Source organism: Thalassophryne amazonica, chromosome 5 (genome assembly GCF_902500255.1).
Source record: "Thalassophryne amazonica chromosome 5, fThaAma1.1, whole genome shotgun sequence".
NCBI classification, from domain to species: Eukaryota; Metazoa; Chordata; class Actinopteri; order Batrachoidiformes; family Batrachoididae; genus Thalassophryne; species Thalassophryne amazonica.
Genome location: NC_047107.1, coordinates 15268571 through 15280647, shown reverse-complemented (window position 1 = coordinate 15280647; position 12077 = coordinate 15268571). Strand labels below are relative to the sequence as shown.

Genomic DNA, 12077 nt, shown 5'->3' with positions numbered 1-12077 from the left:
GGAGACATGCGCGGACTTTCTTATGCAGTGTTCGCTCGTCTTCGCACAACGTCCCGTCATGTACGCGACTGATGCTAGTAAGATAGCTTATGTAATTAATCTGCTTCGCGGCGAGGCACGCGCTTGGGCTACAGCGCTCTGGGAGCAAAATCCACGGCTCCTTCTGACATATGATGGGTTTGTGAGGGAGTTCAGCCGTGCTGCTGTCAATGAGACAGGGGCGCCGGAGCGCAGCTGCTTATGCAGTCGACTTCCGCATCGTGGCTGCGAGGTCCGGCTGGAATAGCACTGCCCTCCGTGCTGCCTTCGTAAACGGACTGTCGTTGGTCCTGAAGGAGCACCTGGTGGCCAAGGACGAACCGCGGGATTTAGACGGGCTTATTGATCTCGTTATCAATCAATCAACTCAATCAACTTTTTTCTTATATAGCGCCAAATCACAACAAACAGTTGCCCCAAGGCGCTCCATATTGCAAGGCAAGGCCATACAATAATTATGAAAAACCCCAACGGTCAAAACGACCCCCTATGAGCAAGCACTTGGCAACAGTGGGAAGGAAAAACTCCCTTTTAACAGGAAGAAACCTCCAGCAGAACCAGGCTCAGGGAGGGGCAGTCTTCTGCTGAGACTGGTTGGGGCTGAGGGAAAAAACCAGGAAAAAGACATGCCGTGAAGGGGGGCAGAGATCGATCACTAATGACTAAATGCAGAGTGATGCATACGGAGCAAAAAGAGAAAGAAACAGTGCATCATGGGAACCCCCCCACAATCTACGTCTAAAGCAGCATAACCAAGGGATGGTCCAGGGTCACCTGATCCAGCCCTAACTATAAGCCTTAGCGAAAAGGAAAGTTTTAAGCCTAATCTTAAAAGTAGAGAGGGTATCTGTCTCCCTGATCTGAATTGGGAGCTGGTTCCACAGGAGAGGAGCCTGAAAGCTGAAGGCTCTGCCTCCCATTCTACTCTTACAAACCCTAGGAACTACAAGTAAGCCCGCAGTCTGAGAGCGAAGCGCTCTAATGGGGTAATATGGTACTACGAGGTCCCTAAGATAAGATGGGACCTGATTATTCAAAACCTTATAAGTAAGAAGAAGAATTTAAATTCTATTCTAGAATTAACAGGAAGCCAATGAAGAGAGGCCAACATGGGTGAGATATGCTCTCTCCTGCTAGTCCCCGTCAGTACTCTAGCTGCAGCATTCTGAACCAACTGAAGGCTTTTTAGGGAACTTTTAGGACAACCTGATAATAATGAATTACAATAGTCCAGCCTAGAGGAAATAAATGCATGAATTAGTTTTTCAGCATCACTCTGAGACAAGACCTTTCTGATTTTAGAGATATTGCGTAAATGCAAAAAGGCAGTCATACATATTTGTTTAATATGCGCTTTGAATGACACCATGCTTCTAAGATTTGTGGGGCCAAGTACAATAACTTCAGTTTTATCTGAGTTTAAAAGCAGGAAATTAGAGGTCATCCATGTCTTTATGTCTGTAAGACAATCCTGCAGTTTAGCTAATTGGTGTGTATCCTCTGGCTTCATGGATAGATAAAGCTGGGTATCATCTGCGTAACAATGAAAATTTAAGCAATACCGTCTAATAATACTGCCTAAGGGAAGCATGTATAAAGTGAATAAAATTGGTCCTAGCACAGAACCTTGTGGAACTCCATAATTAACTTTAGTCTGTGAAGAAGATTCCCCATTTACATGAACAAACTGTAATCTATTAGACAAATATGATTCAAACCACCGCAGATTAGACAATCGGTTAGAAGAACGCCGTCAGGAACGAGACGAAGGGCGTGGCCGAGCACGCGCCGTCCCTCTCCCTTCCGGTTCCGACCGAGTTCCGCCCTCCCCACGCTCCACGGCCTCTACGCTATGTGTGGTTACAGCTCCCCCTGCTGATGAAGCTATGGACACGAGCAGGGCCACATTTAGGCCACCAGATAGACAGAGGAGGCTGGTCCGCGGAGCGTGCTTTGTTTGTGGCTCAATAGAGCATCAAGTGAGGGACTGCCCCGAGCGGTTAAACACCAACGCCCGCCCCTAGAAACTGGGTTAGGGGTGGGCCAAAACATTCACGTGGGACATACCCATATTGCCACACGACTCCCAGTGACAATCCTTTATGAGGATTTAACCCTGAAGGCCCCAGCACTGCTGGACACGGGCTCTGAAGGGAATCTGCTAGACAGCAGATGGGCCAGGGAGGCAGGGCTCCCTCTGGTGGCGCTTACCTCGCCTGTGCAGGTGCGGGCACTAGATGGCTCCCTACTCCCTCTAATCACACATAAGACACCACCAGTAACTCTTGTGGTGTCAGGAAACCACCGAGAGGAGATCAAGTTTTTTGTGACTCCTGCCACCTCCCGTGTGATTCTCGGGTTCCCTTGGATGTTAAAACACAATCCCCGGATCGACTGGCCGTCCGGGGTAGTGGTTCAGTGGAGCGAGACCTGCCATCGGGTATGTTTAGGTTCCTCGGTTCCTCCCGGTTCCTAGGCTAAGGAGGAGGTCAGAGTCCCGCCCAATCTTGGGACGGTGCCGGTGGAGTACCATGACCTTGTGGATGTGTTCAGTAAGGATCTGGTGCTCACCCTTCCCCCCACCGTCCGTACGATTGTGCCATTGATTTGGTTTCAGGCGTTGAGTTCCCGTCCAGCAGGCTGTACAACCTCTCACGACCTGAGCGCGAATCAATGGAGACCTACATCCGGGACTCTTTAGCCGCCGGGTTGATCCGGAATTCCACCTCCCCGATGGGTGCAGGTTTCTTTTTTGTGGGTAAAAAAGACGGCGGACTTCGTCCATGCATTGATTATAGGGGGCTGAACGAAATCACGGTTCGTAATCGATACCCGTTGCCCTTGTTGGATTCAGTGTTCACGCCCCTGCATGGAGCCCAGATATTCACTAAGCTAGATCTTAGAAATGCGTATCACCTGGTTCGGATCCGGAAGGGAGACGAGTGGAAGACGGCATTTAACACCCCCTTAGGTCACTTTGAGTACCTGGTCATGCCGTTCGGCCTCACAAACGCCCCCCGCGACGTTCCAAGCATTAGTTAATGATGTCTTGCGGGATTTCCTGCACCGATTCGTCTTCGTATATCTAGACGATATACTCATCTTTTCTCCGGATCCTGAGACTCATGTCCGGCATGTACGTCAGGTCCTGCAGCGGTTGTTGGAGAACCGGCTGTTTGTGAAGGGCGAGAAGTGTGAGTTTCACCGCACCTCTTTGTCCTTCCTGGGGTTTATCATCTCCCCCAACTCCGTCGCTCCTGATCCGGCCAAGGTTGCGGCGGTGAGAGACTGGCCCCAACCCACCAACCGTAGGAAGCTGCAACAGTTCCTCGGCTTTGCGAATTTCTACAGGAGGTTCATTAAGGGCTACAGTCAGGTAGTTAGCCCCCTGACAGCCCTGACCTCTCCAAAAGTTCCCTTTACCTGGTCGGATCGGTGCGATGCCGCGTTCAAGGAGTTGAAACGGCGCTTCTCGTCTGCACCTGTTCTGGTGCAGCCCGATCCTAGTCACCAGTTTGTGGTTGAAGTGGACGCCTCGGACTCAGGGATAGGAGCCGTGCTATCTCAGAGCGGACAGGCCGATAAGGTCCTTCACCCGTGTGCCTATTTTTCCCGCAGGTTGACCCCGGCCGAACGGAACTATGACGTCGGCAATCGAGAACTCCTTGCGGTGAAAGAGGCTCTTGAAGAGTGGAGACATCTGTTGGAGGGAACGTCCGTGCCATTCACGGTTTTCACTGACCACCGGAACCTGTAGTATATCAGGACCGCCAAGCGGCTGAACCCCAGGCAAGCCCGCTGGTCACTGTTCTTCGGCCGTTTTGACTTCCGGATCACCTACTGTCCCGGGACCAAAAACCAGAGATCGGATGCCTTGTCCCGGGTGCATGAAGACGAAGTCAAAACGGAGTTGTCGGATCCACCGGAACCTATCATCCCGGAGTCCGCTATCGTGGCCACCCTCACCTGGGACGTAGAGAAAACCGTCCGGGAGGCCCTGGCATGGAGCCCGGATCCCGGAACTGGGCCGAAGAACAGACTTTACGTCCCACCAGAGGCCAGGGCTGCAGTCCTGGACTTCTGTCATGGCTCCAAGTTCTCCTGTCATCCAGGGGTGCGTAGGACCGTGGCAGTTGTCCGGCAGCGCTTCTGGTGGGCGTCCCTGGAGGCCGACGTCCGGGATTATATCCAGGCCTGCACCACCTGCGCCAGGGGCAAGGCTGACCACCGCAGGGCATCGGGACTGCTCCAGCCGCTGCCTGTGCCTCATCGCCCCTGGTCCCACATCGGCCTGGATTTTGTCACGGGCCTCCCGCTGTCCCAGGGCAACACCACCATCCTCACGATAGTGGACCGATTCTCCAAGGCAGCCCACTTCGTGGCCCTCCCGAAGCTCCCGACTGCACAGGAGACAGCGGACCTCCTGGTCCACCACGTCGTCCGGCTGCATGGGATTCCAACAGACATCGTCTCCGATCGCGGTCCCCAGTTCTCCTCGCAAGTCTGGAGGAGCTTCTGCCGGGAACTGGGGGCCACGGTGAGTCTCTCATCCGGGTATCATCCTCAGACCAACGGACAAGCAGAACGTGTAAATCAGGAGGTGGAACAGGCCTTGCGCTGCGTGACGGCCGCGCACCCGGCGGCCTGGAGTACCCATTTGGCCTGGATCGAGTATGCCCATAACAGCCAGGTGTCTTCAGCCACCGGCCTCTCCCCTTTTGAGGTGTGTCTGGGGTATCAGCCCCCGTTGTTTCCGGTGGTTGAGGGAGAGGTCGGTGTGCCCTCGGTCCAGGCCCACCTGCGGAAGTGCCGTTGGGTGTGGCGCACCGCCCGTTCTGCTTTGCTAAAGGCCCGGACGAGGGCAAAAGCCCATGCAGACCGTCGGCTGACCCCGGCCCCTGCGTATCGGCCAGGGCAGGAGGTGTGGTTGTCCACAAAGGACATTCCCCTGAAAGTGGACTCCCCCAAACTACAGGACCGTTACATCGGCCCCTTCAAAATCCTTAAGGTCATCAGTCCAGCCGCAGTGAGGCTTCAGCTTCCGGCCTCACTGCGGATCCATCCTGTTTTCCATGTGTCCCGGATAAAGCCGCATCACACCTCACCCCTCTGTGCTCCGGGTCCGGCGCTGCCTCCTGCCCGGATCATCGATGGCGAGCCGGCTTGGACCCATATTGGCCTCTCTTCATTGGCTTCCTGTTAATTCTAGAATAGAATTTAAAATTCTTCTTCTTACTTATAAGGTTTTGAATAATCAGGTCCCATCTTATCTTAGGGACCTCGTAGTACCATATCACCCCAATAGAGCGCTTCGCTCTCAGACTGCAGGCTTACTTGTAGTTCCTAGGGTTTGTAAGATTAGAATGGGAGGCAGAGCCTTCAGCTTTCAGGCTCCTCTCCTGTGGAACCAGCTCCCAATTCAGATCAGGGAGACAGACACCCTCTCTACTTTTAAGATTAGGCTTAAAACTTTCCTTTTTGCTAAAGCTTATAGTTAGGGCTGGATCAGGTGACCCTGAACCATCCCTTAGTTATGCTGCTATAGACGTAGACTGCTGGGGGGTTCCCATGATGCACTGTTTCTTTCTCTTTTTGCTCTGTATGCACCACTCTGCATTTAATCATTAGTGATCGATCTCTGCTCCCCTCCACAGCATGTCTTTTTCCTGGTTCTCTCCCTCAGCCCCAACCAGTCCCAGCAGAAGACTGCCCCTCCCTGAGCCTGGTTCTGCTGGAGGTTTCTTCCTGTTAAAAGGGAGTTTTTCCTTCCCACTGTAGCCAAGTGCTTGCTCACAGGGGGTCGTTTTGACCGTTGGGGTTTTACATAATTATTGTATGGCCTTGCCTTACAATATAAAGCGCCTTGGGGCAACTGTTTGTTGTGATTTGGCGCTATATAAAAAAATTGATTGATTGATTGATTGACTGTGCGCCGGTTCTTGGATGTCCGTAGGATGGGCCGGGGCTTCCAGTATTTGGTGGACTGGGAGGGGTACGGACCCGAAGAACGCTCCTGGGTGAAGAGGAGCTTCATCCTGGACCCGGCCCTCCTGGCCGATTTCTACCGCCGCTACCCGGACAAGCCTGGTGGGGCGCCAGGAGGCGCCCATTGAGGGGGGGGTCCTGTTGTGTGGGCCGCTGAAGAGGAGGTACTGCTGGCCCACCACCACCAGAGGGCGCCCTGTCTGGAGTGCGGGCTCCAGGCACCAGAGGGCGCTGCCGCCTCACAGGAGCAGCCGGGGTGACAGCTGTCACTTATCACCTACAACAGCTGTCACCAATCATCTGATCAGCAGTGGTATATCAGCAGGACGACATCTCCACCTCTTTGCCGAGATATCGCTCTACCTAGAAGGTACCGTACTCAGCTGACTGTGTTGACAGTAACCCTTTTTTACTTTTGTGCGTTAAATAGCAGACATTCTTCCAACGAGAGGTGGAGGTGGTTTTCCCGCCATACGGATTGCTGGGTGCACCCACATTTAACTGTTTTTGTTCCTCGCCAGCAGTACCAGATCCGACACGCGGAGGCAGTGGCCACCTGGGAGTTCGGGACTTGGCGGCTCCAGTATTCCCGGGGTTCGGTGGCGGAGGAAATCGTGTGGTTCCGGTTCTGCTTTGGACAGACGGCTCTTATCTTCGAGCCTGCCCACGTGACACATTCTTGTGAATTGATTTCTTTGTCTATTGTTGTGATCCGTTGTGTTTGTTGTGCTTATTCACAACAGTACAGTGTTGTTATTTGTCCCAGCAGAAGACTGCCCCTCCCTGAGCCTGGTTCTGCTGGAGGATTCTTCCTGTTAAAAGGGAGTTTTTCCTTCCCACTGTTGCCAAGTGCTTGCTCACAGGGGGTCGTTTTGACCGTTGGGGTTTTTTCATAATTATTGTATGGTCTTGCCTTACAATATAAAGCGCCTTGGGGCAACTGTTTGTTGTGATTTGGCGCTATACAAATAAAATTGATTTGATTTTGTATTTCTGTGTATTTCTTTATGTCCTCTCATGTCCTGGCCCTTCCGTTGTCACTGATGTTACACCTGTTGTTGATTAGTTGAGTTGTATTTAAGCCGCACCTTTACCTTGCTCACCTGCTGGTTGATTGCCTCTGTTAGTGCTTTTTTTTTGGTCTCCACATAGTCCACCTGTTGTAAGTACGAGGTCTGTGAGAAAAGTAACGGACCTTTTTATTTTTTTCAAAAACTATATGGATTTGATTCATATGTTTTTATGTCAGCCAAGCTTGAACCTTCGTGCGCATGCGTGAGTTTTTCCATGCCTGTCGGTTGCGTCATTCGCCTGTGGGCAGGCTTTGAGTGAGCACTGGTCCACCCCTCTCGTCACTGTTTCATTGCGAGGAAATGGTGGAATGATTTGGGCTTTTTTTCCATCAGAATTTTTTCAGAAACTGTTAGAGACTGGCAGCTGGAAACCATTCGAAAAATTTATCTGGCTTTCGGTGAAAATTTTACGGGCTTCACAGAGAATAAGGAGTGTTACTACAGCTTTAAGGACGGCCCACAATGGCGCACGGTGCGCCGCGCTCCGAGCTGCCATCGAGAGGCAGAAACCACCACATCATTTCTAAATGGATGGCTGTGTGGAGCCGGGACCGTCGTGTGCAATTTCTCTGGTTATCACAAGAGCTGGACATCAGCCATTTTCTGGCAGATTTCACTTTTAACAAGAGATTTTGTCATGGAAAGCCGCGCCGCGGCTTCGCGTGTCACGACCAATTCGCTGATGAAGTGAGACAAAGGAACACCTCCGTTTCGGAGTGCCAGGGGACAAGTTAGGACATGCCTATCTCGGCTTTCAGTGCTTACCAGTCAAGTGAGTATAAGAGAAATTGTGGAGAGCTGGGTATGTTCCAACTTGTCCCCTGGCACTCCGAAACGGAGGTGTTCCTTTGTCTCGCTTCATCAGCGAATCGGTCGTGATGCGCGAAGCCTCCGCGCGGCTTTCCATGACAAAATCTCTTGTTAAAAGTGAAATCTGCCAGAAAATGGCTGATGTCCAGCTCTTGTGATAACCAGAGAAATTGCACACGATGGTCCCAGCTCCACACAGCGATCCGTTTAGAAATGATGTGGTGGTTTCTGCCTCTCGATTGTGGGGCGTCCTTAAAACTGTAGTAACACTCCTTATTCTCTGTGAAGCCCGTAAAATTTTCACCGAAAGCCAGATAAATTTTTCGAATGGTTTCCAGCTGCCAGTCTCTAACAGTTTCTGAAAAAATCTGATGGAAAAAAAGCCCAAATCATTCCGCCATTTCCTCGCAATGAAACAACGACGAGAGGGGTGGAGCAGTGCTCACTCAAAGCCTGCCCACAGGCGAATGACGCAACCGACAGGCGTGGAAAAACTCACGCATGCGCACGAAGGTTCAAGCTTGGCTGACGTAAAAACATATGAATCAAATCCATATAGTTTTTGAAAAAAATAAAAAGGTACGATACTTTTCTCACAGACCTCGTATTGCTGCATCTCGCTGTGTTTTTCGACATTCATTTGGTTCACTCCTCATCCTGTTCCACGCCCAGTGCTTGTTGTATTGGATTAATATCTCAATACAGATCATCACATCACTGTTGTATCATACCACTGCGGTAGAATTAAAGGACCCTGGTTTTTTGCCCTTTACTCCTGTCTTCTGGCTGTCTGCTTCTGGGGTTCATTTCTGACTCAGCTTAGCTCCTCCCATAACAACCCTATCTGAAAGCCATGGGGTTGTTCAGTAGAATTTATGGTGCAGTTGGAACTCATTTTTTCTTCTTTCTTTTATTTTGTTTCTCCTCTCTTCTTTTTTCCGTTCTTTCATTGGTACTGTCAGGGGAAGGAACTTTGGTCCACAGCATGAAGACTGGCGTGTAATGGCGGCAACAAGTGGAGGGATGAATTTGGAGTGTGACGTGACTGAATGTGTGGGAAGTGAGGATGTCTCCGTTGACTGTAAGGGACCCCCGAAGGGGTTGAAAGAGAAGCTGGGAAGTGCCGTGTGATCTTTGAGTGGCATGATGGTGGAAATGTTCTGAAGTGCACAGAACTTTGTGTAATATGGAAAGTGTTGTTTTGGGCAGAGGATGGCAGGTCGTTTGGGGTGTGTCATCATACTAATAGTGATTGTAAGGGTTGTGATTGTGAAGGTTACAAATGATCTTCTTATGGCCTCGGACAGTGGACTCATCTCTGTGCTTGTTCTGTTAGATCTCAGTGCTGCTTTTGATACTGTTGACCATAAAATTTTATTACAGAGATTAGAGCATGCCATAGGTATTAAAGGCACTGCGCTGCGGTGGTTTGAATCATATTTGTCTAATAGATTACAATTTGTTCATGTAAATGGGGAATCTTCTTCACAGACTAAAGTTAATTATGGAGTTCCACAAGGTTCTGTGCTAGGACCAATTTTATTCACTTTATACATGCTTCCCTTAGGCAGTATTATTAGACGGTATTGCTTAAATTTTCATTGTTACGCAGATGATACCCAGCTTTATCTATCCATGAAGCCAGAGGACACACACCAATTAGCTAAACTGCAGGATTGTCTTACAGACATAAAGACATGGATGACCTCTAATTTCCTGCTTTTAAACTCAGATAAAACTGAAGTTATTGTACTTGGCCCCACAAATCTTAGAAACATGGTGTCTAACCAGATCCTTACTCTGGATGGCATTACCCTGACCTCTAGTAATACTGTGAGAAATCTTGGAGTCATTTTTGATCAGGATATGTCATTCAAAGTGCATATTAAACAAATATGTAGGACTGCTTTTTTGCATTTACGCAATATCTCTAAAATCAGAAAGGTCTTGTCTCAGAGTGATGCTGAAAAACTAATTCATGCATTTATTTCCTCTAGGCTGGACTATTGTAATTCATTATTATCAGGTTGTCCTAAAAGTTCCCTAAAAAGCCTTCAGTTAATTCAAAATGCTGCAGCTAGAGTACTGACGGGGACTAGAAGGAGAGAGCATATCTCACCCATATTGGCCTCTCTTCATTGGCTTCCTGTTAATTCTAGAATAGAATTTAAAATTCTTCTTCTTACTTATAAGGTTTTGAATAATCAGGTCCCATCTTATCTTAGGGACCTCGTAGTACCATATTACCCCAATAGAGCGCTTCGCTCTCAGACTGCAGGCTTACTTGTAGTTCCTAGGGTTTGTAAGAGTAGAATGGGAGGCAGAGCCTTCAGCTTTCAGGCTCCTCTCCTGTGGAACCAGCTCCCAATTCAGATCAGGGAGACAGACACCCTCTCTACTTTTAAGATTAGGCTTAAAACTTTCCTTTTTGCTAAAGCTTATAGTTAGGGCTGGATCAGGTGACCCTGAACCATCCCTTAGTTATGCTGCTATAGACGTAGACTGCTGGGGGGTTCCCATGATGCACTGTTTCTTTTTCTTTTTGCTCTGTATGCACCACTCTGCATTTAATCATTAGTGATCGATCTCTGCTCCCCTCCACAGCATGTCTTTTTCCTGGTTCTCTCCCTCAGCCCCAACCAGTCCCAGCAGAAGACTGCCCCTCCCTGAGCCTGGTTCTGCTGGAGGTTTCTTCCTGTTAAAAGGGAGTTTTTCCTTCCCACTGTAGCCAAGTGCTTGCTCACAGGGGGTCGTTTTGACCGTTGGGGTTTTACATAATTATTGTATGGCCTTGCCTTGCAATATGGAGCGCCTTGGGGCAACTGTTTGTTGTGATTTGGCGCTATATAAAAAAAATTGATTGATTGATTGATTGATTGGCAACTCTGTCTGTAGCTGCCTCCCAGTTCGATCTCATTCGCCAGGGATACAGAGTCAGTGCTGTGAGTGGCCCTTGAAAAAAATGTTTGTTTGTTTTTTTTCCCTGACATTGGGGCTGTAGCACCCAGTGTGATGACCTCCCTCAGAAAATTTCAGGGCCGTATATAGGAATGTGAAAGGGGGGGGGGGGTTTCAAATCCTTGAGTTGGGGGTCCAATGGGCCGCAGGGCCCCCGGTGGAGTCGAGGGGCAACGCCCTCGTGGGGGGCTCAGGGGGGCAAAGCCCCCCGAAGCAGAAGCTTTTTGAGGATTTCAAGGGGTAAAAAGCTACATAAATTTCATTTGAAACCCAAAATGTATCATTTTAGGAAATACATTTTTATATACAAATAGTCCTTGCTTGGGATTGGATCAGTTGCCATAAGAACCACCCAGGAAGAACCAAGATAACATTAATGCAAACTTTATACCTGCCTGTCGGTTGCGATGACGCAACCGACAGGCGTGAAAAAACTCACGCATGCGCACGAAGGTTCAAGCTTGGCTGATGCAAGCGCACATGATTCAAATCCATATAGTTATTGCAAAAAATAAAAAGGTCGGATAGTTTTCCAACAGACCTCGTATTTCGCGGTATTAATATTTGCATTTACATTATGAATATGTACGTATGTTATGTATTACAATAGCGGTATTTAATTTGGCAACCTTGTTTAACTCGCGAAATTTGCATAATAAATCCCACACGAATATTTGCACCTTTACAGTATTTGCAACAGGAAGGAGAAGCTCCCTTTATTTCTCAGCTTATACATACAAACATGTTTTTACAAACCAGACAAGTGTAATTGTGTGTCTACATGGGTATTTACAAGCCTACTAATCTGTTTGATATCAGAGCAGGATAGGGACCAGGGAGCAAAAATTCTCATCCCCCATGGGAAAAGTTTACCTAGCAGTTTCCCCTTTCATCACTTAAGGGATTACTCTGGCAGAGGAAATTGAAACTTGAGGGTGTGTGATAATAGCTGTGTAACAGTTAGTGCTTGTTGCTTATTATCAATGAAAAGAAAATACATAACGTTGATATCCAGATCAGAAAAAAATCAGCAGAAAAAATCAGCAGAATTCTCAGGGGGTGGGGGTGGGTTGAACCCCCTGAACCCCCTCTATATACAGGCATGAATTTCACCCCTCAATGGTCACACCTTGTCCTCCTGTGGGAAGAGAGGGTTCTTTACCATATGTTTTAAGTATAGGACTATTGTTTACTACAGAGAACACTGGAAAA

General features: G+C 48.9%; 1 protein-coding gene across 1 annotated transcript in view; it reads right to left on the bottom strand.

The window, feature by feature from the left end:
* Nucleotides 1-12077, bottom strand: part of LOC117509916 — a 153247-nt gene that overhangs the window by 19089 nt on the left and 122081 nt on the right. The gene's annotated exons all lie outside the window — the stretch shown is intronic.